The sequence below is a fragment of the Lepisma saccharinum genome, chromosome 28, assembly GCF_977018435.1.
Source record: "Lepisma saccharinum chromosome 28, izLepSacc3.1, whole genome shotgun sequence".
NCBI classification, from domain to species: Eukaryota; Metazoa; Arthropoda; class Insecta; order Zygentoma; family Lepismatidae; genus Lepisma; species Lepisma saccharinum.
Genome location: NC_139256.1, coordinates 10,243,931 through 10,270,860, shown reverse-complemented (window position 1 = coordinate 10,270,860; position 26,930 = coordinate 10,243,931).

Here is a 26,930-nt window from a genome sequence, read left to right as displayed (position 1 = left end):
AACAAAGTCCGAGCCTATGAATGGTGCATACTACATGATCTGCCAAACATTCTGTGATATACCTGCGAGCTGTCGTTGCAATTCACATGTCAAATATTAAGGTGTCCGGTTTTCTTTGTCCAGCAGTATATATCCTCTGGCTATAAAACGCTTTCTTATTTGGAATTCTCGAATAAAGAACCTATCCCCTGAGATTAAGATATCTGTAGCCGTGGTATAAGTTTATTTTAAGAAGTGCACTAGAGGGACGTTGCACGCTTTATCGCATCAGTGAGGAAATGACCTGTACATCGTTTGTCAGCTTGCAGTCCCAGGTCACAATGTAACACACGAGACATGGACATTGTTGACATCTTATGGTCCCAAGCCAGGACTGACCGTCTCCTGACATGATTTCATGGCACACACGCCGCCACTGATTTCACAACCTCTGGAGTTTGTACTGTTCGAGCCCTCCCTGCGCTGGGCCGGTCGTTCACAGTTCCAACTTCAATGTGTCGCTGGATAGTGCGATACACGAATCTCTTTGAGATTTGAAGCTTCTGGAGAAGTTTGAAAATCTCACCTGCTTCTTTCCCTACCTTATGTAGTACAATGACAGCCTCTCGATTATAATTCTCGCCCCATTCCATCCTGATCTGTAAAACAATCACCTTCTCCCGTCTGCAGCTCACCACACAATGACTTAGGTCTTATAGCTCCCCATGGGCAGGTGCTGTCCTTGACCTGAGGGCGTTCAGCCAGCCTCCAAAGTTGTGACAGTATTTATTATATGACTAGGTATATAGGGTGTCCGACTTAGACCTTTAACATTACAAAAGAGCATAATTTTGCAGAGAAACCCAATTTTATTACCAAAATTTACCTTTTGGTAGAAAAACTCATGCATTTTTTTTGTCCCAGCACCAGCACTTCACACAATCTCGATATGACCCCCCCCCCCCCCCGTGGCACGGCAGATGTCGAACCGATATTCCAATTCCGTCCAGGTATTCACTAGCATTTGAGGGGTCACATTGTTCATCGCCTGACGAATTCTGTTACGCGGATCTTCCAAGTTCTAGACGGGCATACTGTAGACTTGGTCCTTGATGAACCCTCAGAAGAAAAAGTCTAGGGGGGAAAGATCCGGCGAGCGCGGAGGCCAAGTAAGTGGTTTATAACCTCTTCCTATCCATCTTCTAGGAAAATGCTCATCGAGAAATTCTCGTACAATGATAGCAAAATGTGCCGGGGCTCCGTCTTGTTGGAAAATGGTTTCTGGAGGCATTTGAGGCCCAGCGTAATGCTGAAGCATGTCTAAATAGTTCGTTCCTCTCACTGTTTCTTCAGCAAAGAAGAACGGGCCTATTATCTTCTATTTCATTAAACCACACCACACATTAACTTTTGGCGAGTCTCTCATAATTTCACGAAACTCATGAGGATTGTCACTTCTCCAAATACGGCAATTTTGCTTGTTAACTTTGTCACACGTGTGGAATGCAGATTCATCAGAAAAGCACACCTTGTCCAGAAAAGCATTCTTGTTCTCAATTTCGGTTAAAATTTTGAACGAAAACGTCTGTCTTTTAGGCTTATCATCAGGATCAATTCCTTGATGTAACTGGATCTTGTACGCCCGTAGACGTAACCTTTTGTGCACAATGTCATGGATAGTAGACCGAGGAATGTTGAGCTCTAAACTTGAACGTCTCATTGATTTTCTTGGACTTCTTGTGAATGCAGTGCAAATCACTTCAATGTTTTCCTCTGATACCTTCCGCTTCGCGTACTTCACGGCCACTGACACAACACATCCAGTTTCTCATAGTTGTTTATCCCACTTAGCAATACTCAAATAGGAAGGAACATTGTCGTGACGTTGAAGATTGAATTCACGCCGAAAAGCACGTTCAACAAGCTTCACAGATTCGTTTCCTGCCAGTGAAAGAATGCACAACACTTTCTGCTGAACCGTCAACTCCGCCATCTTGGAATTTATGCGTTACACGCGCATGCGCGTCACGTCCACTCGAAGTACTGGTGATTCTCGCAAATGGCCACAGTTGCCGGGCCCATGCAAACAATAAGTTTCATTTGAAATTGAATGTAACTAAAGTTATACTGTTTTGTAATGTTAAACGTCTAAGCCGGACACCCTGTATATAAAAATAGCTCTGCAATAAAATATTCGTTATTATGCAAATAAAATTAGATTACCCCTAACGAATTTACCCTAATGTTATTATCTAGCGATATATATATATATATGTAATAAAGTTGTAACGATCACTTTGATTTGCATAATTTGTTCTATCACAGTACAGCTATCGTGATAATACCATGCACCGTGTTAAAGCAGAACAATAGTTTAATTCCCTGGATTTGGTTGTGTCACTATTATTGTACAATGGAGGAATTATATTAAACTCTCAACAGACTGAACCAGTCGCTATCAGTGCGCAACGGACATTTCCTGCTGTGATTAAAAGTTTGGATTAAACCTTTAATGCTGCTGACGAGTGGTTTCAAATTGGTTTCTGATGGATACGAGAGTACTGGCCCTTCAACCACGGGAAAGAGCAGAGGTCAAAATATCATGCAAATCATATACACCAGTGTTTCGTAATCACGTTATTTTTGCATTCAATATGCTGATTTAACTGTTACCATACGTATGACGTCATATTCCAACGTTTCCAATCTTTGCTGCTTTTTACTCATTGCGAAAGGTCATGGCGGAGTGGTTAGCACACCGCATTACTACACCAGAGGTCCAGGATTCGAATCCAGGCCTGGGAATGGGAGTTCTTTGTGAGTGCCCCTTCATCAATTTTATCATATCATCACTCATCCTCATCTTCGCACTTAGCCAGAAGTGGCAGAGAAGCGAAGTAATATAAACCAAATTAATGAAACTTTGTGAAAGGTGTTATACTCATGTTTAAGTTACACAAACACAAGTCTGATCAATTTCTGATTGTGTGTTATAACTGTTATTGTTTCATATTTATAATACACAAGAAAATATGTTCGGAATGGGCGTCCTTTGTGAATGTCTCTTCATCATATCGTATAACCAGTGTCGGATCTACAAATCTTGCCCCCCCCGCAAAATATTGCCAAAGGCCCCCTCTACTTACCTACCTGTACACACACACACACACATACGTTTTTTTAACAGACGAGAATTGCTACAAATACTAATATCTGTAAATTTGACCATGCCTATTTCCTTTTGTCTAATAGGGTTTATATATATATATATATATATACACCCAAAAAAGCGGAACCTACGATTGCAAGATAGTGGAATTCAACAAAACGGTCAAGACTTGAATATGCTTTTATTGTTTGGCCCCACAAATTCTAATCGAAGTTAATTGGCAGGCTGGTAAATGCTAAAAGTAAGTTTCGAAGGTTTTGAAAATTAAAAATACTACACTGGTGAAAACAATTAAAGGGACAAATGGTTTTTAATGCAAAAACAAAAGATAACAACGAAATAACGCCAAACGTGCCCACAATATCATCCCAGAACAAAACAATAGATGAGAAAACAAACATGGGTACAACCGCCACCCATGAAAACCAAAAATACCAAATGTCCAGCACAGCAGCTGACCGACGCTCTGTCAGTGAGGCCAAAAAAAATATGTCTAATAGGGCGTATGATCGCCCCGTACAGCAATACAACTCTGGCATCGGCGACGCATACTGTGTACGAGGGTCCTTAGCAATTCCTGTGGCAACCGCACCCACTCTTGCACTAAGGCACACTTGAGCTCAGCGATGGTTGTTGGAGCTGGTTGGAGGGTTGCAATTGAGCGTCCAAGGGCGTCCCATACGTGTTCTATGGGATTAAGGTCAGGGGACATCGCAGGCCACGGTAATCGTTGAATATCCTCTGATTGAAGGTATTCATCCATCAACTGCGCCCTATGTGGACGGGCGTTGTCGTCCATAAACATGAACTGCGGTCCATATGCTCCGCGGAAAAGTCGCACGTAGGGTGCAAGGATCTCGTCCCTGTATCGCTGACCTGTCAGAGAACCTCTATCGAACACATGAAGGTCCGTACGCCCGTCTGCCACACCATCACGCCCCCTCCGCCATAGTGGTCCTTTTCGACAATGTTTGAGGGCCGATATAGACTTCCCGTTTCTCGCCAGATGAGAACACGTCTTGAGTCACTGTCCAGACTGAATCGCGACTCATCACTGAAGAGAATTCGCCCCCAATCATTATCCGTCCAATACAGGTGTTCTCTGCTCCATGATGACCGGGCCCTTTTGTGCTGCACAGAAGGGATGAACACTACAGGGCGCCTAGCATACAACCCACCTTCATGCAGTCTCTGGGCGACTGTTATGCGTGAAATTGATGTCCCTGTTGCATTATACAGGTTTCGAGACAGCTGCGTTGCTGTCGCGGACGTATCCCTCTTGGCGAGAAGTCGCAAATAACGGTCTTCAGCCAGCGTTGTAGCCCTTTTGCGGCCTTGACCACTGTTCCTGTGTCTGTGAACTGTTTCTACAGCGTGGACACACGTTTCTCGGAACCCCGAGGTCCCTACAACAGGTTGCCTGTGATTGGCCTGCCTCGAGTCTTCCAACTATCCTCCATCTTGTGGCATCATCTAAACGATGCCGACTCGCCATACTAACGATGGGTAAACACAGAAATTCAAAACACACGGATTGCCCAATGCTACGGTGTTTCACAATGTACTGCGGCTCCGATCCACGCCGAGCAACTGGGTACCTCTACACACATGCGATCACAGCGCCACCGCCGTACAACGTCATCGACAACTGCGTGGCACGGTTTGTGCGCAACACACGTAGCTATCGTCTGCTCCCTTCTTTGCTTCTCGCCGTTCCATATTTTTCTTTTCTTTTAACAAATACCATTTGTCCCTTTAATTGTTTTCACCAGTGTATAGGATATTCCATGTGGAACATTAAAAATGTAATTATTAAAAGTTAGACACTGAAAAAAAGAATTTCTTATGCACATACATGCACACACACAAATATACACTATTATCAATAAAAATTATTGTTAAATCATTTTCATACATACTGCTACACTGTGAAGTGAACTGTTCAATCCTTCCGTGTATACTACCCGCGTATTTCCGAAGTTTGACGGGTTGCCTAAATTCAAGGTGTTACTTTCCTAACCCAGATGCATTCCAAAACCATTGCATATCCTTAAAATCCGATTTGTATTAGATTAATATTTATTGGGTTAATTATGATTAGTACTGCTGTTAAGGATTTATTATATCAATATATATTTAATTGCATAATAGTTAGAAAATAAAGACTTACAATATTATGTTTTCAAGTAGAAATTAATTTAATATAATTTATTGCATTAATTTCGGCACCAAATAATCAACGAAATACAGAAGCTTATTCGTCAACGAGAGAACTTAATCAGTTTAAAAATAAAAAAAATAATTTTTCAATTTCTGCATTCATACCCATCATTAGGTTATCCTAACTTTAAACGTGAGCGAGCTGAAAATGGCACAATTAGGAGCCAGGATGATTTTAATGAAGAAAATGTTCCTTTTTTTCGTTGTGACCCAAAAGTTCTCTTCCTAGAATTGTGACTAACGGATCCCAACAGGGAGATGAAGCAAGGATTTGGTTTGTCAAAGGATGAGTAAGTGACAGTTTTACTTCGTTGTGCGCATAAATTAATATCCTGTGATAATATAGATTTAAAATTCAATGAATGGTAAACCAACAGTGTTGCAATAAGCAGGTATTAAACACTAGGAACATCTATTACAATGAGAAGGGGAGAGAGAGAGAGAGAGAGAGAGAGAGAGAGAGAGAGAACACAAAAATATAAGTATTACTTCATGTGAGACATAATTTGTTCCTTACATGTGACAAAGGGAACAACTTACATCAGGAATGAGTGTTTCTGTACGTGGTTGTGGGTGTCCAGTTGTGATATTTTAGATATATGCGTACTATAACACTACTACTGCATTGTTTTCGATGCCTTGTGTTTTTTTGTTGGCCACATGTGAATTACTTCCCTTTAGCTAAGGTTAGGCGAAACAGGAATTTCCTTCTCTACTAAAATTGCGGACTGCTATCCAATCTGATTTTCTTGTGCTGATAAGCCATTAGTTGAACGGGAAATTACTTCTCAAATATATTTTAACGGTTTCAAATTGACTCACGCTTAGAATACTCTTGTTTTATCCTACCGTGTATAATTGCATCATGGAGTTCGTCTCGAAATCTCATTTGTATAACTAATTATAATTTTCTGCGATGAAACGCAGTGATGAAGTTGTTCAGTTAAATTTTGATATTGTAGCAAAACATTACTGAGTGGATGACTCAATATCTCGCCACCGAGGCCCCAGTGAGCATGGCTGTCGCTTCATAATCAACATTCATCTACATCCTCGCGATTAGCTTAAAGAGGCAGAAAAGTGACGCAAAATAGTCTCAGAGTTATGAAGTATACATTATGATTAGCAGAGCGCGGTTGGACGCCATGGGTGCCAGGCTTGAATCCGGATGTTTCTTGTGATTATCCCTTAATTAATATCATCATAAAAGCACTATTTTTCATTTTTGCGATTATCCCAAAGTGGTAGGAGGCGAAGTTAAATATACCGAATGAAACGAAACGAATACAAATTCTCCTGGTTCATTTCCCGCGAGGATACAGTTTTTGCAGTTCGGTTTGATTGATTGAGTTGGTGTTTTAAGTCCACTTTATGCACAGTAAGGTGAATCGGGACTGGGCCTACAGCTTAAAGTGGGATCCGAACCACTATGCGCCTTCACCGAGAATCGAACCCGGGACCCCTTGATTACAAGGCGACGACGGTACCACTGCGCCATTGGGGAGGCCCTTTTAGCAGTTCGACTCTGACGACACGCTTTTATACTACAGTAAAAATTGCATATCCCGGAACCTCTGTAAGAAGGAAACCTGTAAATACGGAAAAAAAGTCCCCAGAACGGACCGATTTTATATCTGAAAATGACCTGCTTAAGGCGGAAACCTCATTAACGCGGAAACGGAACACTTTAAAGACCAACGAGATGTTTTTATTCTCAGTAAGACGGAAATTTCTTCCTTTATTTTTGTCCTTCGGAAGAAAACAATGCAATACTGTAAGTGGAACACGCCTCTGTTGCCACTCGCTTATCGGTAACATTGTCGATATGAAAGAATGCGCTACAATACTTTTAGCTGTTACGATTCCGTTTCTTTCTTTCATCTCTTACCCCCTTTCTCCACCTTTCTTTGTCTATTTCTCCTCTGCTCTTTCGTCATCTTTCTATTTTTCTTGTTATCTTTGTTTCTTTCTTTTCTCTTCACTTTTATCTAAGTCTTTCTTCACCTCTCTCATTCCATCTTTCAATCTTTCTCTTTCCCTCTATGCACATCGCGCTACGACGTCAGGGGTCCCGGATTCGAAAAGATACATACGTACAACTGTACGTTATTACAATACTGTAAAAAGTGTACCAACATGTTGTGTAGTTACATAATTGTAATCTCTGCTATGCTTATTACGACTGTATCGCATTTTTATTCATATATGTACATGCATTAGTACTCTACATTATAAGTAATGCGAAATGTAAATATGTCTTTCCATTATTTCCTTCAGCGCTCTATACTGTATTTAAAGTCAACTCTGTATAAGAAAGAAAACTGTTAAGACGGAAAATTTTGCTCGGGACCATAATGTTCCGAGATAGACAGGTTTTACTGTATAACGACATAGAGGTCTCGTAATGGTGGGTCATAATAGGCCACGTGTTCGTAATCTGCATGCAAGAGGGATTGGCTTTATTTTATTTTTGCGTGATCGTGGCGAAAAGGAATACTAGTTCTCTCGTCTTTCCGGCTCGTTTTAATTTTAGAATGAGTACAAATTTCACGTTGTTAGAGTGGACTTTTAACTGCGGAAGGGAAATGTTAGAGCCAGTCTAATAGTCCTTCACACGCACGCACGTGTAAGCGCTGCTCGCTACCGGTTTGATCAATGCTCGCGCGGTAAACGTAAGCAAGTTATTTATTATTGTGCGTAGCCGTGAGCGTGCGCACAGGGGAGCAAGCACACGCCGGAGTCAGTGTTGCCACAATGTGATGGCATAATTTCCCTCTTCAAGGGGAAAAATTTCCCTCTTTCGACTAATTTTTCCCTTCAACTAAAATAGTCATAGGTGTAATAATAATAATAATAGTTTATCTTAAGTGGTGATCCATATGTTCCAAGTTCGAACCTTGGCAAAGCATGAATGTATAATTGTGTTTGTTCCATCACTATTTCATGACGCTTTTAACCGATGATCTAGACAAGCGACGTAAGAAGCAAGATAGAAATTTAAATATATGTAGGCTTAAACTCAAAGAAATGGAAATAAGAAATGACAGCAAAAAAATGTGTAATGGAAGTAGAACCTAATATAATGTGCACTATTCAGTCTGACATCTTCAAATTTTCTTATTTTTTTCTGTATGTTTCATCGAAATTGTCTTTTCGCTTAAAATTTGGTCAGAATTTCCCACATAAAGGGTAATTTCCCTCCATGTGGCAACACTGGACGGAACGAGAAAACAGGTTTCTCCTTTTCCAGTCTCCCCGCGGGACAGAGTCATCTGGTGGCCGACGCGAGAAGCCCGGGAACGGCCGCGGGAACCGCCGTAGACCGTGCCGGCTGCTGGTGGTGTACGGTTGCTCCACGAGATGTCCCCGTGATCGAAGCCTGGTTCCTCTGGGCATGGAAATCGTGACCTTCAGTGAGGCGACGACCGCTCCGCCTGACGACGATGTAGAAGAATCATCCGCGTACTGGGAAGGCTTTCTCTGGAATGGCTCCGCTTCGACTCCCGGTTGGGACATGTCCGGGATTGACAACGTGACGGAGCTGGAGTACTCCGTCCTGGAGGAGATGCCAGGAGCCATGACCGATGGCAACTTCTCCGGTTTCGAGGAGGACTACGACAGGAGCGCGGATGTGTCCATGGACTACGACGGGAACTGCACGCTCGTGCACAATCTGTCTGTCTGTCCGAACGCCACTGGGCTGTCCGGTCTGGACGAGTCCGAACGCAACTACTGGGCCCTCATTCTTGTACTCTTCCCTGTGTTTACGTTGTTTGGAAATGTGTTGGTTATCTTGAGTGTTTACCGTGAGCGGACCTTGCAGACGGTCACCAACTATTTCATCGTGAGCCTCGCAATAGCTGATCTACTTGTTGCAGTCCTTGTCATGCCCTTCGCAGTATACGTTCTGGTAAGTACCTCACGTCCATTGCATGTAACAAATTTGTATCGCCACTACTTACCGGGAATTCCTTGAATTCCGCGAATTCTGCGCGAGTTTTTCTCCGTAGACGTGAAAATTTTGAACTTTATTAATCCAAATTCCATTGAATTTATATATATTTACTGAGGCAAGTTTTTCACCGTTTAACTTTTATTTTTATCGAGGAAGGAAAAAAAAAGCTGGTTCGAAAATAAAACAGAATTCTCTCAATCCGTGTACTTTGTTAGCGCCCTTTTCAGAACAGTCTCCATGACAGACGGAAGATCATTGCAAGATAAGATATCTTGAAGTTGATTAGTTTTGTCTAGAAATCAAAATACTTCACTGAACAATTTATTCTGACATATCAAGGAAGTATCTGCCTGATTATTTATAGATAGATCATACATTCTGTTCATCCTATTTACAAAGTTAATCCGTTACTGGAAACTGTGAGCCTGTGCGGCGTGGTTGCATACATTCAGAATAAGAAGCCTGAGTTAAGGAGAAAATTGTTCTTAGAGAAAAGATGTTACAATTAATGACCAGTATATTCTCTGAATGTTTTTCCAGTGCATAAGATGGAAACACTACATATTTCGAAACTCGAGACGAGACTCCTCATGAAGGAGAACGAGACAGAATCTTTATGATTGAGACGAGATCAAGAATGTAAATTATTTTCTTGTCTCCATACTTTACCCTCTTTCCGATATCGTACTCGTTCCACACTGCTTTCTGATATGGTACTTTTTAACGCTCTCGCCTTGTAGCAAAGTGGTCCTGGATTCGATGCTCGGTGTGGACACGTATTAGAGGTTCTCATCCCACTTTAAACCAATCTCGATGAGCCTGTGTACACAAAGAAGTGGACTTTTAACACACTTTACACTCTCCCAGGAACCCGGTACAAACCCAGAAACTGTCGGTTTGAATTCTAATTAGTAAGATTATCGTTGCGGCTAACCTAACAATTTAAATAAGAGACGAAGATGTGCTACTACAAACAAAACACACATTGCCATCGGTTTAACGAAGGGAGATTCTCAATGAAACGCCCATCGCTTCGTAGATCGAGAATATAACATTTAAACTAGTCCATGAGTCGACTATCGAACGTATTCGACCATCGAGAAATAATTTGTGACTAATATAACCACACACCTTATTCGACCAAAAAGAAAAATGTTAGTACAGTTATAGAGAATACGAGACGAATGGAAATCACACTTTCACATTCATTTGTGCACTTTAAGGTTGTTCTTGAAGCTTAGCAGGGTGCGAAATCCTGAGGGGGACAGGGGATTTCCCCCCACCAACAATCTTAGCCTCACAAATCCCCCCACCAAAAATTTACAGGGGGGAGTTATTATTAGTAGCAAACAAAAGATAAGCAAATACTTTTAATTTGAAATATACTTTTCTAAGAATAATATCGAAAACACACAAATTAGTTTGGTTGTGAGTGTTGAATGTTTTCTCTCTCAAGAGATCATTAACAAATCTACATCAATACGCACAATTAAAGTAAAACAAGAATGCAAGAAAATTATAACTATGAAATCTAATTGATTTATATGAACATAAAGCACAAACTAACAAAAATTTACACATAATAAAACCACGTCAACTATTTCATAATTTATTAACATCTATAACCCGTTAGTAAAGGAATTAGTTAGCTGCTTTGCAATATCTGATATGTATAAAAGTAACAAATTAATTTATTTTATGTAATTAATAATAATAGAAGCAGTAATAATAATAGTAATAACAATAATAATATATTTTAATTGAGTATTTTATTTTTACTTTTAATAATACACATATGTGGGGAGGGGGTTTGTAGATTAATAACTTTCTCCCCCCCAACAGTTTTCAATGATTTCGTACTCTGAGCTTAAGCATAAGTATACTAATTAGTGATAAATTTCCAAAAAGTAACGGAGTGATAGTTACTTTTTGGAGGTAGCTTATGCCTTGTCGATCACTAAGCCACCAGAAAAATATATCCTTGGCATGAAGGACACCCGGGTTCGTTCCCCGGTCAAGGTTCAATAATTCGATTTTGTAACTTGTAGATTCTCTCTATCATTTTCCCTGGGAATAAATTGAAGTCCTCTGTATCTATATTTGAAACTAAGGAAGATAATTACAATCCTTATGTAGCCAACACTGCGTTCACAATCTATCTCCCGAGAAATCAGTCAGTTTGTATTTGGATTCAGAAACTTCGGATTAATTAATAGAGGTATCCTTGATGGAGTAGTGGTAACGTCGTTGCCTTGTAATGAAGGCGTTCTGGATTCGATACCTGGCGGAGGCAGATAGTGGTTTAAATCCCACTTTAAACTGTAGGTCCAGTCGCTATTAGCCCATCTGTGCATAAAGTGGACTTGAACACTCAGTGGCGCAAAAGTCATTACCTGATTTTCTTAGCCTACAGCTTGGGTTTTAAATTAAACAAAGTAGTTTTTTTTGTGTTAAACTTTTATTGATACTTGTAAGTTTTATGTCCTCACTTTTTAAAGATAACAGCCAATAAATGACCACCATTCGATTTGATGAAAATGTTGGCTCTATTCATTGCGTTTTCCATGGTGTTGGAAAGAATCTGCCGGGAAATGTTTTCAATTTCTTGCTGAATATTGTCCTTTAGTTGCTGTAACGTCTCTGACTTATCACATAAACCAATGACTTCAAATATCCCCAAAAGGAAAAATCTGGAGCGTTCAAATCTGGGGACCTGGCCGGCCATGGCAAATCAACAAAACGGGATATTAATCTGCCCGGAAAAGTGACACGCAAAATTGTCACAGTTTTTCCACGTTCTTGTGCGGTATACTTATTCGTTTTCGCACACAATACATTTCGTGAGTATCTTATATAACTGACAAAACACTACTGATATAAACAACAAGATGTCAAATAGGATGATGACTTTTGCGCTACCCTCTAGATGATGCGGTACATACGTATTTAAAGTTTCCAGATCCGACTCTATTATGCATTAATTTTTAGAGTGACAGCTGAGCACGGAAATGTTGACGACTCAAGCGTTAACTAAACGACTTTAGAGTATTTTATCGACTCCTATCCCAGACAAACACGAAACTGGGTGAATTCAACTGACAACTTGATAAATATGAAGGAAACTCAGCGAGAAGAATATCGAAGCAGACCTTGACAATGTCTAGACTGTTTGTAGACATGGGAGTTGCCATGGTGCAATTTTTAAGAGAATATTCCTAAGGTTAACAAGGCAAATATTTTTCTCTCGTTTCTACGAATATTTGGGAAAAAAGTTAATCATGAATATGTGATGCTTGGTTGCGTGTATCCAAGTGAAAGATGCTCTTGTTATTCAGAACATTTACACGTCGACACTCACGTCGACAAACATACGCATGAGAACATACAAACATACGCTGATGGCGCAGTGGCAACGTCCTCGCCTTGTAATCAAGGGGTTCCGGGTTCGATACCCGGTGAAAGCACATAGTGGTTCGAATCCCACTTTAATCTGTAGAGCCAAAACCGATTTGCTTTTCTGTTCATAGGACAGGACTTAGAGACAAGCTGAAACAAAGCATGAGTACCACTTATTCTTTGGATACAATGAAATAACAATAACAAAAAGGTAAACGTACCCCTGTGCGTGTGCACACATGCCATGAAGACATATGAGGTGATGTGGAGGTATTGAGCTTTACATATTCTTAATCTCGACCATAGTTGGGATGATGTGATCAGCATCACACCCGGCCGCCTTTTGAAATATTGTTTGAAATAACAATCATACAATACAAACAAAATACAATAGCTACAATACAATACAAATACTAATAAAAATATATTAGTCTCGAGATGTATTTCATCTAGCAACCTGCACTGTTAGCAGTTACGGTCAAATTTAGCGTTAAAATTTAAGACTAAATTTACAGAAAAAGACGAAATCGTTATTTTTATTTTAATATTTTAAAATACTTTAACATAGATAATTATTATAAATTACAATTGCGTCTACCATAAATATACTTTTAAAAACTGAATAATTAAAATTATATTAATTAGGACATCATTTAGTGCACGTTAAGCATGCTTTTTCAAATAAGTAAGACGCGAGTAGAATTATATATATGTGTGTGTGTGTGTGCATTTTAGTTGTTTAGCGTCTCCTTTATTCCACTTTTGGTTAATCGTGACGATCAAGATGTGCCATGATATGATGACCCATGTCCAGGCCGGGATTCGAAGGAGGGCGACCTATTTATACATATACACATACATATATCACAACAATCAATATAAATACTAAAAGATAAAGTGTATCGAGAATTGCCAACTACTCGTGAAAATATGATAGAGCAAATCCAAAACGCTTGTGCAATAATTGAACCAGAGATACTTTTGAGTAGTGTGCATTCATTCGAAGCGCAGATCAATAAATGTATTGAAGTTGAAGGTCACCATTTTGAACACTTAATGTAATTGAGAAGTGAATGTAGTTTACTAGCCATCGAGATATCTAGAGGTAAGAATTGTCGAGTAATTTTGTATTTTCAAAATAAATTTATTTGTTTTACAACAATTTCAAGTCCTGGAACAAAAATGTTTTATTTTTTGAATTTAAATAAATTGCGAAATGAAATACATTGGTTTTAAAGTGTAAACATTCAAGAAATGAAAATTTGTCGATTATAGCGCCATCTATCACAAATCGAACAAATCGAAGTTTCAGACAAAACTTATGTATTTTTTCCCGTAAAATCCGAATCTGTAATAAAAATAGGGGTTTCTATTTGAAATTTCAAAGTTGCCCCCCGCCCCACCTACAAGAGGGGGAGGGGGTGTTCTTTTGTTGCATCACTAAACTTCCCCCTCCAAACTATCAACTTTTTATTTGGAACATTTTTTTGTAGGATGATTTTTTTCAAGATATTCAAATTATTTAGCTTAAAAAAATCACCCAGTATATTTGGTTGTTATTTCCAGCATTCTTTGTGCTGAATATAGAAGCTGAATAAATGGCGTATTGAACATCCAATCCTCCCCAGTTCTGTTCATTATGTTTATTGCTTAATCTTATCAGAGGCGAATTCTGATGTACTGTCGAATTGGATATTCCATACTAAAAAGATTGACTGAACCGTATCAGATCCTTCTTAGCATTAAAATGCTTTTTACCTAATCGCTAAGTAAAATGCTAATTTGCTTAATTTAGGCAACTTTTTTTTATCTAGCTTCCGTTTGGATAAATTGTAGGGTCAGATGCACGATAACGTTTTCAACAAATGTTAAGGTATTTTAATGATAATTTCTAATTTTCGCTGCTATGTACAGCCGCTGTTCACGGAACCAGTGCAATTCTAGGACGATTTAATTGAAGCGGCTAGATCGACTGCCCAAACTATCAATTCCCTCATAGCTGGCAGATGTTGCTTTCCACACAAGCGTGGGACAGTTGCGAATATACATTCCCGCTAAACGCTGCTCCTCTTGCGGTGCTGTGATTAATAATCACTTCCACGAAGCATAATGCCGTGCGCTGCTCGAGCATCAATTACATCTAACGCTGAAACGGCTAATGCAGAACTGAGAACAGATGTGTTGATAGACAAATTGTTTTCGGACGGATACGCAAGTTAGTATTAAAGAGGGAACTTGTGTTACACCTGAATATATTTGTGAAGTATTATTGGTTCAGCAAAAGGAAAGTGACACTCTCAACTTGAACAACTTGCATCCCAAAACCCGAATGTTTATATTGTTGCAGGAAGACAAGCACTTTCTCTCGCTCTCATGATCAGAAACTTGAAATCTATCTCAATATTGTCCTTATATCTTCGTCCTGGCCTTCGTGCAAGTCTTCTACCATCAGGCTATCCAGCAAGGAATGCAACATGTCTTGCTGGTCTGATTTCTCGTAATTTATTTATTCAAATAATAATCGAACCTGAATGTAGAGATCAGAGTTATGCAACTATTTCCACTTATGTGTCTCTTAGGAACGAATAGTTTTCTACGGGTTTTATTTTCAAAAACTCTTAACTAATATTAATTTTTGTGTAAAAGTCGTATCCATAATGCAACCGACAAATTACTATTTTCTGTATTTCAACCTTTCGTTTCCTCTTACGGTAAACGAGAGGATAAAATTATTAATAGGAGAGTAACGAATATCTTAATTAAATCGGCTTTTTTATTATATGGAGAATGACAATTATGTTGTATGCGGACACTTTTTCTGCTACTAAACTGCAATCATATTTTGCACACTGCAAGTCAGCGTATGGATATGTGAAATATAACTTCAATAAAGGATAATTGAATTGAATTGAACTTTTAGTTCCGACGCATATCATCGCTGTAGTTCGGTCTGATAGTTCGGCAGTAACGAGTCAATGGCGATAAGTTTTATTACATCAATATACGCGTATATATTCTTGAGTATGACCTATTTATTAGTGTCTATCTTCCTAGCACTTACAGGAAGACATCGATACACCATACCTGTTATTGTACCCCACTCATACAGACCGACCAATAGATAAAGTGTTATCTCGTTCTCGTCGCGCTAAGACGCCAGGGATCCCGAGTTCGAATTCTCGCCTGGACATGGGTGTTCTTTATGAGTGTCACTTTATCAGTTTCACCACATCATCATTCATCCTCATCGTCGCTATTAGCCAAAAGTGGCAGAAAAGCGACGCTAAATAGCAGAAACCAAATCAAATCAGATACAGTTTTAATTAAAATAGGCTACTATAAGGCTTTCCAATATCTTGTATTTCCTTGGATATCAATGTATAACAAATTGATTATTGAGATCCTTTGTTAACAATTTTGTCCTAAGATTAATTCTAAGTACGGTAGGTACTCCGAAGGCAGATCTGTTACAAGTAGGCTATCATGTGCTCCATATCAACAACAATATCATTGTCTTTATTATCTCCAGTTTCATCTATCGCAACAATTGGAGAGCAGAGAGAGATAGATCTGTTACAATCATCATCTACTCATTATCAACAACAATATCATCCAATCCCATCTGTCACAACAATTCGAAAGCAGAGAGATCTGTTACAATTATCATCTACTCCATTATCAACAATATCACTGTTTTCAGTGTCTCCAGGTAAATTCCTCGCAAGAATTCGTCACCAATTCATTCTCACAGATGATATTAACGTAGAGCCTTAGGAGATAAAGGAGAACAGACGCGTATGCGGCATTTAAAAATACATTAGATCAATTGGTATTGCATTCTGGAGCAAATTTGCGTGTGATTGAAATCCAACGGCACACGGTTGCTTGTGTCTATCCACAGCTGAATTTGACCAGTCTTTTTTGTGTAAATTTGTGCAGTTAATGAGGATCATGGTATTCCATTGTACGCACATGCAAATATTGTTATTTTACCTGCGTGAGACCGGTTTCTGCAATTATCTGTATGCAAAAACATTTGCAGATGCTAAAAATTCAAGGAATAATTTGAAAAAAACTGAACGCGCGTTTAATTTGTTCGTTTACTTGCACACAAAGAATTCATGAATTATTTGTTAAGGGCGTTTGTGTCTTCAAGATGCAGCGAGACAGGGTTTATACAGGGTTATGTACAAAAATTGGACAATAATGGATAAGTGATTAATTATAGCATCTTTATAACTATAGCCACACAGGAAAATGTCCAGATCTTTACCCGATTGTATCATGAAAGAATTTAGTAGTGTTGTCCCATCCATTCCTGCTATCTTAAGGAACTTGCGAGGACGCATAATAGAAGCTATCACACACAGTCGATCGGGATTCAGGGTTACGCATTTCACATGTGCACATTGAAATAGAGATTGGGGGCGTGGTTTGTGCGCGAATGCTCCCTATTGGCTAGCAGACTGCCTCAATGATAATCTACATTATTATATATTATTATCTGTATTATGGGATAGGAAACTGGCATTTCTTTCATTGACTTGGGCGAACACTTTTTGTAAACCACAGACTGCTATGCCCCAGCACAAGCAGAACCATCTGGTCGGGGAAGACAACGCACTCGAATAGTAATCAATATTCGGAAAGCGAATAGACTTTCTTATTGGAAATACTTTTAAAAATGTTGCGTTTGATGAAAATTCTTATACAATTACTAAATATATTGGGTCATTTTCCGGTTTTCGTCACATGCAAGCAAGAAACCTTAATTTTGACTATATAAGCTCGCATCTATTTGTTTTAAAAGGAGTTGTTAAAAGAACAGATAACAACACAAAATGAAAAGAATGGTGTTTCGAAATAGAAACGTAGATGGCAGCATAAGAAGAAAGAATGTAAATAAATCGTTGGAGGTTAAGTATCGATTTAGTGAAAGTGAGGCTGTAATAGGAACATGTACATGTACATGTACGTGGCCAGTTCAGGAGTCCCACAGGGGTCGAACCTAGGTCCCTTGCTATATTTAATTTTTATAAACGACTTGCCTGAACTACTCACAAAATCTGAGACATTAATCTTTGCTGATGATGTTAAAATATATAAAAATATCGAAAACGCTGAATGACTGTACAATATTACATGAAGAGCTGAATAACTTGCTTCAGTGGTGTGAAATTAATAAAGTCAGCCTGAACCTAAAGAAATGTAAACTTGTATCATTCACCCACAACAGACACCCTATTCAACATTCATACACTATTTCTAATGTGTTAGTACAAAGTGAGAATATCGTTACCGACCTAGGGGTTACTTTTGACCAAAAGTTAACATTCCAATCACATATTGCCCGCATTTTAAGCGAAGCTCACAGAAATTTGGGATTTGTAATGAGAATGGGTAATCAATTTAGAAAAAAGGAAACATTTCTCTTGCTGTATTATACGCTCGTCAGATCTAAACTCGAATATGCTTCTCTTGTTTGGAATCCGCAACTCAAGAAAGATATCGAAAAATTAGAAAAGCTTCAAAATAAATTTCTCAGATATCTACTATTTAAACTTGATGGTACATATCCAAAACTCACTCCTAGCAACATATTACGCGAAATCTTTAATATTCCGTCGCTCGACGAAAGGAGGCAAACAAGTCAAATAACTTTTCTCTCCAAGCTTATCAATGGTAAAATAGATTCTTTTAATCTGTTGTCGAATTTAAATTCTTATGTGCCAAACTGTATGTTAAGGCCCAGAACTGATCTCTTTCAAATCCCCCTTGGAAGAACCAAAATGACCGAAGCTGAACCCATGAGGAGAATGTGCAAGTTATTTAATTTAGTTTCTAAGAATAATCCAAGCGTAGACCTATTTAAATGTAATTGTAACATTAGATCTTTTTGCTGAATTTCTGTATGTTTTGTTTTGTTCATTGAATTTTGGTTTTCATTCAGCTTGAAAGGTTATATCCAATAGTTTAGCGTCATTTATTGTTGTTTTGTCTCTGTGTTCCCTATGCTTCTATAATCTAATAGTTAATTTCTCTCAATTATTCTTAAAAGTAAAATGTATATTGCATCATTCATATTTCTTGTTAATTTTCTTAGTTATGTTCTTGTTTATGTAATGGTGTCATCCCATATTGAACACTGTAATTGGGCATGCGCCTGTTGTGTTTTAATTAATTTTAAAAAAAGTAGATAATAGATGGGAGAGAAAAATATAAGTGGTTTTCAGCTTTCAACAAGTTCAAGGTTATAGTCAAATTGTAAGGCACGCCATAGAAGTACTCAATAAAGTGAAGGAAAGAAAAGTGACTCCAGCCAACCAGAAACTTCTCCATTACAAACAACGTCCCCAATCTATATTTCAATGTGCACATGTGAAATACGCTTCCGGGTTCGATATCTGGTGGAGACACATGTCACAGTGGTTCGGATCCCACTTTAAACTGTAGGTCCAGTCCCGATTCGCCTATCTGTACATAAAGTGGGCTTAAACCATCAATTCAAACAAACATAGTCGATAGGGAGGTAATGGATTGATTGATTTGATATATTTTACTTCGCTTTTATGCCACTTTTGACTAACCGCGAAGATGAGGATGAGTGATGATATGATGAAATTGATGGACACAAAGAACACTCATGACCGGGCCCGGATTCGAACCCTGAACCCGGGAGATACTGGAGAAAGTATTGGCTGAATCAGAATATCGTCTTGACATGTGTAGGGTTATCAGTGGAGAGCACATAGCGTGAAGTAAATTCTGTCATGTATAAACTTTCATTTCGTATTTACTTTTATTTGAATAATAGAAAACGCTTATTACTAGGGAGCGGAAGTTGATGAAATGTCATCTTTTTTCTGACATCTCGGAAACGATGCCCATTAGATACACACAATATTACACTTCGTCTAGAACCCAAAAAAGGTAATTTTAAAGTGTATTTTGTTTTGCCAATTTTCAGGTTTTAGGTCATTTTCCCCGATTTTCGGCATTTTCAGTTATTTTCCGCAATATTCCGAGTATTGTTTCGTCATATTTTGTCACTTCTTTTATTTTGATTATATCCTTGATTCAGTGTATACGACTTTTTCATTAAATTTCTGTAAAATTATTCGGTTGTTTCCATTGGAAATCCTTGTTGCATATTTTAATTGGATGTGCATCTGGTGCCTCTTTTTTTTAAAGAAAGATTGCATTTTGTTTAAATTCCTTTTCATTTCAATTTTTAACTCACAAATTTAATAGTAATTTTTTGCATTTTTTACGTCATTTTTCCTAATTTTTAGGGCATTCTATAGGTCATATAACTATATTTTTTAGGTCATCAACTTCCGCTCCCTACTTATTACAATAAAACATGCAGATTTGTCAATATCATTTTGAATGACCCTATAATATGACAGCCCTCAGTGGGCATACTGTAGACACATAAGAATTGTCACTTAGAAAGACATGAGTACACCTTCCCTCTCACTGTAATCGTAAGTACGCCATTGGCAAGATGAATGTCTCCGATGATTAATATGGTCCTCGTTCATTTTCCAATAGTCGACCGCAGAGATGTAGATTGAAGTTTCTGGAAACGACATTAACACATTTTCAATTTCCCTGTTCCAATTGATCACAGGCACATGCTGCTGGCGGGGGAAAATATCCAACTACATGACCGAACACTATCTCTCCGCCAGTGTTTCCAAATGTGTTCGTATAAAAGAGCCAAAATTCGTTATAAAAAATACTCTGGAAAGGCAACCGAGTAATATTAAATATAAGGATTAACCCATATGAAATATTTACTAGAGCTGAGCCGATACCTATGTCAGTGTATCGGTATCGGCCGATATATCGGAAAGTATCGGTTGAAATTCATCTACCCATACCAGCCGATACTTTTCCCGCATTTTGGTGTTTCACGGGATCCGCAAAAAATGCCGCGTGACATTTTCGCTGAGTATAATTATCCTGGAAATTATGCAAGATTCAAACTTTCATTTTATTTTGCACGAACACATATTCTTATGTAATTCTTGAATATTCTAAATCAAATGTCTTGGTAAATTGATACATAAAATTGTAGAAAAATATTTACACACCAATATTGATCAATATTTTGAACAATTTTTAATTATTCCAATTTTCAAGAATCGGTATCGGTGGGAATCGGTAAGAGTATCGGAATCGTTCAAAATGGCATCGGCTCATACCTTTAATATTTACGGATGTAAAATTTACCGATACTAATAATAGTGAATGCATTGTCCATCTCCTCCATTCAAAGGAGCCTAGCGTATCGTACTCAAGGTATTGGGTAAGAAGTATAAAGTCTTAGCATAGCAGGAAGCAGAGAAAGGAATGCAGAATAAGCAATTAGGCAAACGTTAGGGGAGTGACTTGAGAGACGGGGATGGAATGAGTGTTGGAATTGTCAGGAGGTGTGATCAGTTGGCGAGAATACGAGAGAGAGTAAGGTCTGCGGATTGTGAGAGAGAAGCAAAGTGGAGAACGATTATTGGACGATGGTGTGTGATAGAATCGATGTCTGACAGGGAGGTCAGACAAGTGCATTTGAGAGGACAAGTGTAGGAACAATATTCATATATTTGTAAGGCAAGTAATAACCTTTTCTAAACCAATCCATATCGGTTCAGTCATGGAGAGTATAGAACCTATATCTAGCTTGAGTTAATTTCTGTGGCCATTTCATTAAATGTAACCTCTTGCATTTATCACATTTAGGCCAAGCGAGTGATAACCATCTGAGAGATGAATGAGAAATAACTACATCACCCGATTCAATCTAGAGGTTCTTGGTTCGATCCCAAACGCAGCATGGGAGTTGCGTTACGCTAGTCTTAGAAAAAAAGAAACTGCATGTTAGAATTTTATTAAAAAAACAACAACTAAGTACTCGAATTAAATTTTTACATCAGTAAACAACTTATGATCACAGCAGAATGGTACAATCAATAAAATACACTTTATAGAAGTGTAGAATTCGTAAAAAAATTACATTTATTTTAGGTAACTTTGGAGCTTGCGAATGAAAACACGTCTCTACGCAAGTAGTAAATCGAGAGGTCTCGGCCAATGACTCGCGAGAAGGAAGTGAGTTCGGCTACCAGCCATTTGCGGAAGCGCGCACTACTTCTCTCCGTCAACTCTCAGTGTCCCCTTCTCTGCCTAAATGCGTGACCTTGCTCCAGAGATACCAAGTACAGAGTATAGGTTATTTTGCCTTTATCGACCAGTACAGGAAAAGGTCTAAATATGGGCCCCCTTTTTATGTTGTAATTTTCGGAGGAAAGAAATTAATATATTAATCGCCTGCCTTTTAAATGCATATCTATGAAATATATACTTAAATGTAATAGCATGCCAAAGTATAGAAGGTCTCCATTTTTCTTAAAAAAAAAAACAATTTCCAAAAAATGGTAAAATGATGGATTTCAAAATTGTGGTCTAAATATGGGCTACTAGTGGCAATATCACAAAAAGCAATTATTTTTTAAAAAAACAGTTATTTATCGCTAAAACATTATAAAATTCATATTCATGAATAATCTGTTGTTTTGAAAATCACGCGGAATGGGGAAAATCGAAATTAAGAAAAACATCCAAATATTTGTTGAAAATGTGATCTCAACATTAGATCTCATGTCATAGCCCACATTTAGACTATCACGCTATTTTTCTTCTTCAATTTATTTTCACTCCCTGTGATACATACAAACAAATCATGGCATTATAAAAGCCCACATTTGTTTTATGTACCGCTAATATCATAACCTATACAAAGCAGCATGAGAATTCAGAAAACGCTGAGTTAAAACATACCTGCAAAAAGTTTTCGGCGGTCGCAATTCTATAACAGCGTCCAAGGCCGAAACTTACCACCACTTCTCTTGCGAATTGGCGCCGCAACCTTTCTCCTTGACAGATAACCAGTTCCAATAGCCTCTGCCAGGCTGCAGCACCTGAGAGTAGTACTGGTAACTCCAAAACCCATATTTAAACCTTCACCCATATTCAGACCTTCTCATCTGCTCCTGAGCAGTGCTGGTCCAGTCGGAAGAGCGTCTGACTGTAACGCGAGAGATTCGGGTTTCTGGAGTGGATGCTACCAGTAGGGGATTCTTCCGATATTGTATAATTTGCATATGATATTGTGTCAACAATTCCAACTGAATTTGCACAAATATGAATGTAATAATGATGAAATCATACAGCAAAATTTCACAGGTTGAGAGACTAAAAAAGAACGCACGCAATCAAATCACGAGAAATGAATGTAATGAAATGTAGAATGGGAGGAAACAAAATTAGCGAAATTCATATGTAACAAAAGGACAAAACAAACATATGCAAAAATGTAGAGAATGAAGTTAACTAGATACTGGTAACAACAGAGAGAAACGTAACCTGACAAATACCACAATCGATTGAATGAAATTATTGAAAAAAATTGAACTAAATTTATGTGAAGGTGAAGGTTTCAAGGGGGAAATAATTAAACATGTATTGAATGATTTTTATGTTTGTTGATCATGTAGGGACTGGAGATAACCAAATAATTAACATGCTTTGAGCACTTTGATTGTTCAAGACTAACATACTCATAATAATTTCAATGTAAAATATTGTTGTACAGGGTGGCCAGAATTAAAGTTACCCAAATCAGAGCCCTCTGTAGCCTGTTTGAGGAATCGTAGAACTCTGATATTGGTGAATCCACTATGTAGACCATGGGGAAAAGGATGGCGATAAAAAATAAATAGTTCAATTTTCCGCCACCAGGTTGAAATGTGGCGCTCTAATAATGAATATTGAAAAATATAAGTCCTTTCGCATGACGATAACCTCCCAGTGCAGTTGCACTATTACTACCGTTCCTATAAAACAACTTCACCAGCAATGCACGTTCTTTCTTATTTAATGACATGGTGATCAGTTCCGAACTTTTGTTCAGCACTCACGTTAAGTGATTTAGCTGAGTTATTAATTAGAAAGACATTTGTTAGTGGCTGGAAGTTGCGAGAAAATACTCTCTCGTTTATTGCAAGATTGCAAGGTAAAGGCAAATCCATAATCAATTGGAGCAGTTTATACATTATTACAACCCAGCATGGAAGTACAGCGCCACATTTCAACCTGGTGGCGGAAAATTGAACTATTATTTTTTATCGCCATCCTCTTTCCCATGGTCTGCATAGTGGATTCACCTAATTTCAGAGTTCTACGATGCCGCAAACAGGCTGCAGAGGGCTCTGAGTTGGGTAACTTTAATTCTGGCCACCCGGTATATTGGTTTCGTAGAGACTGATCAGTCGAGGGTGTTGGGTCTCATTGGTAAACTCGTAGTTTTCCCTCAAAGTCGAAAGATACTGAAGACGAAGATGGAGGGATAACGTTGAAATGGACCTAAAGGAAATCGGTAAGGATGGAAAAGATTGGATTGATCTTGCCCAGGATATGGACAGATGGAAGGCCTGTGTTGCTGCAGCCATAAACCTTCGTTTTTAAGAAGTCTAGAGAGTTAGTTAGTCAAGAGATACTGGCTTCCCTACTTACACCAACATCGGGCTCCGTGGTGGAGTGGTTATCTCAGTCCGCTATGACGCCAGAGGTCCCGGATTCGAATTCCGACTTGCGTATGGGTGTTCTTTGTGAGTGTCCCCTTCATCAATTTCATCATTTTGCTTCGCTTTTCTGTCACTTTTGGCTAATCGCGAAGATTAGGATGTGTGATGTTGTGATAAAATTGATGAAGGTGCACTCACAAAGAATACTCATGTCCAGGCAGCTCTCGGTACCCGGGACGCGAATTTCACATGCGCACATTCAAATTGAGATTGGGGGCGTGGTTTGTGCATGAATGCTCCCTATTGGCTAGCAGACTGCATCAATGATAATCTACATTATTATATATTATTATCTGTATTATAGGATAGGAAACTGGCATATCTTTCATTGACTTGGGCGAACACTTTTTCTAAACCACAGAGTACTATACCCCAGCAACAAGCAGAACCATCTGGTCGGGGAAGACAACGCACTCGAATAGTAATCAATATTCGGAAAGCGAATAGACTTTCTTATTGGAAATACTTTTAAAAATGTTGCGTTTGATGAAAATTCTTATACAATTACTAAATATATTGGGTCATTTTCCGGTTTTCGTCACATGCAAGCAAGAAACCTTAATTTTGACCATATAAGCTCGCATCTATTTGTTTTAAAAGGAGTTGTTAAAAAAACAGATAACAACACAAAATGAAATCAAAGGAGTTTCGAAATAGAAAAGCAGATGGCAGCACAAGGTGATAGAATGTAAATAAATCGTTGGAGGATAAGTATCGATTTAGTGAAAGTAAGGCTGTAATAGAAACATGTACAAAAATGGAAGCGGTGTATTAAAAGTAGATAATAGATGGAAAATAAAAATATAAGTGGTTTTCAGCTTTTAACAAGTTCAAGGTTATAGCCAAATTGTAAGGCACGCCATAGAAGTACTCAATAAAGTGAAAAAAAGTGACCAGCCAACCAGAAACTTCTCCATTACAAACCACGTCCCCAATCTATCTCTATTTCAATGTGCACATTTGAAAAACGCACCCGGGACTCCTTGCGTCATAACGAGCTGTGCTGACCACTCCGTCGCGGATGTCAGCAAGAGAATGAGATAATACTGAAGAGTCCACATGTAGAATAAGATACAGAAAGGGAAAAGTGCAAAGGGATCCAAGAAGATAAAAATTAACAGAGAATGAATGAATAATATAACATTTTTTGGGGTACATCGCGACATATGGCCTATTTTGCACCCCTCAAAGTAAATGAGGAAAAATCCTCTTATCTAAAAAAATATAAATAAATAAAGAACAAGAAGTGGCAGAATATGAGAAAATATATTGTTGTAAGCCCGTTTACCTGGGCTCTGAGAGGTCACAGGGAAGTTTCATTTAAACATTTAGGTAGAGCTTAATAATATCTGATGGCTGAACCTGCTCCGTAGGAGGGTAGAGATATGGAAAGTTGGTGTAAAAGGTTATTCACGCTTGTTCATACCTGGTAGATGTGTGTGATGTCTTGTCCTAATGCTTCTCGCAGACCGAATCGTGACAGTTCCAAGGTTCTATCCAGCGATCCTCAGTTCACCAAGCCAAGCGATCCCTTGCGCCTTGTAGCATGCTAGGCAGCGGTAATTCCGTGTTCCATCGTCGTAGTTAGCAGTGTAACGTGTTGTAATGTAATTGGACTAGTTCTCCATGTAGCGTCGATGAGTGTCAGAATCAAAAGAGAGCGAGCTCCGGGTAGGAGCTTGCTTTTATCATTCTAGGCGTCGAAAGGTTGTTAAACCTTTCAAACGCGGTAGATCCTGTTTAGATCCACGCGTTTGCCTTTCCAGTTCCTGGTTTTTACGGAAGTTACAAGCTAGCGCATTCTTGAGATCGCTCGCTGGTCGGACAAGTGCAGGAAATAAACAAGTGTGAATATTAACATGACGAGGTTTTCTCGGTCTAATGGTCTCCATATCTCTACATTCCCCTTGTTGAAATAATCGAACCACTCTGTGATGGTCGACTACTTCGTCCGGAGTAGGTTATATTTAAAAATTATGATTTATTAACATATCAAACTCGTAGAAAACCAATACAGTAAACCAATCAGTAGAAGAATCACATCACCGTAAAAAAAAATTGAAATCACCAGAAGAGTCATATCATATCGTGGCACCAAACACCGTTGAGAAAAAAAATATAAAAACACGTAGAATAAAAAAAAAAATTAAATTGTAGGTCATAGCCTCTTATAAACTCAAAAAGTACGAGCACAATTAACTAAGTCTTGAGGCATGGATAAAAATAATTACATAAGTGTGACACTGAACTAGTTTTGATTGAGTGATGACAGCACAATAATAATAATAAAAAAAAAAACATGTCAGCACAGTGTGAAGAAACGCCGGGAACCGCACGCGGTTGTATTTACTGTTGGCTGAGTTCAAAGTACACTCGGCGGAACATACACGATGCTGGGCGGAGCCTTGAGGTATGTTACCTATGGCAACTCTGTAAACTGCATGCCGCCATAGGCTGGACGTTTTGTGCAGCTGACGATAAAAAAAAAAAAAACACAAAAGAAAGAGACGTATCTCTAATCCAGTATGGGCAGTACCCATGAGCACAAACTTTGGCACTGTAATGG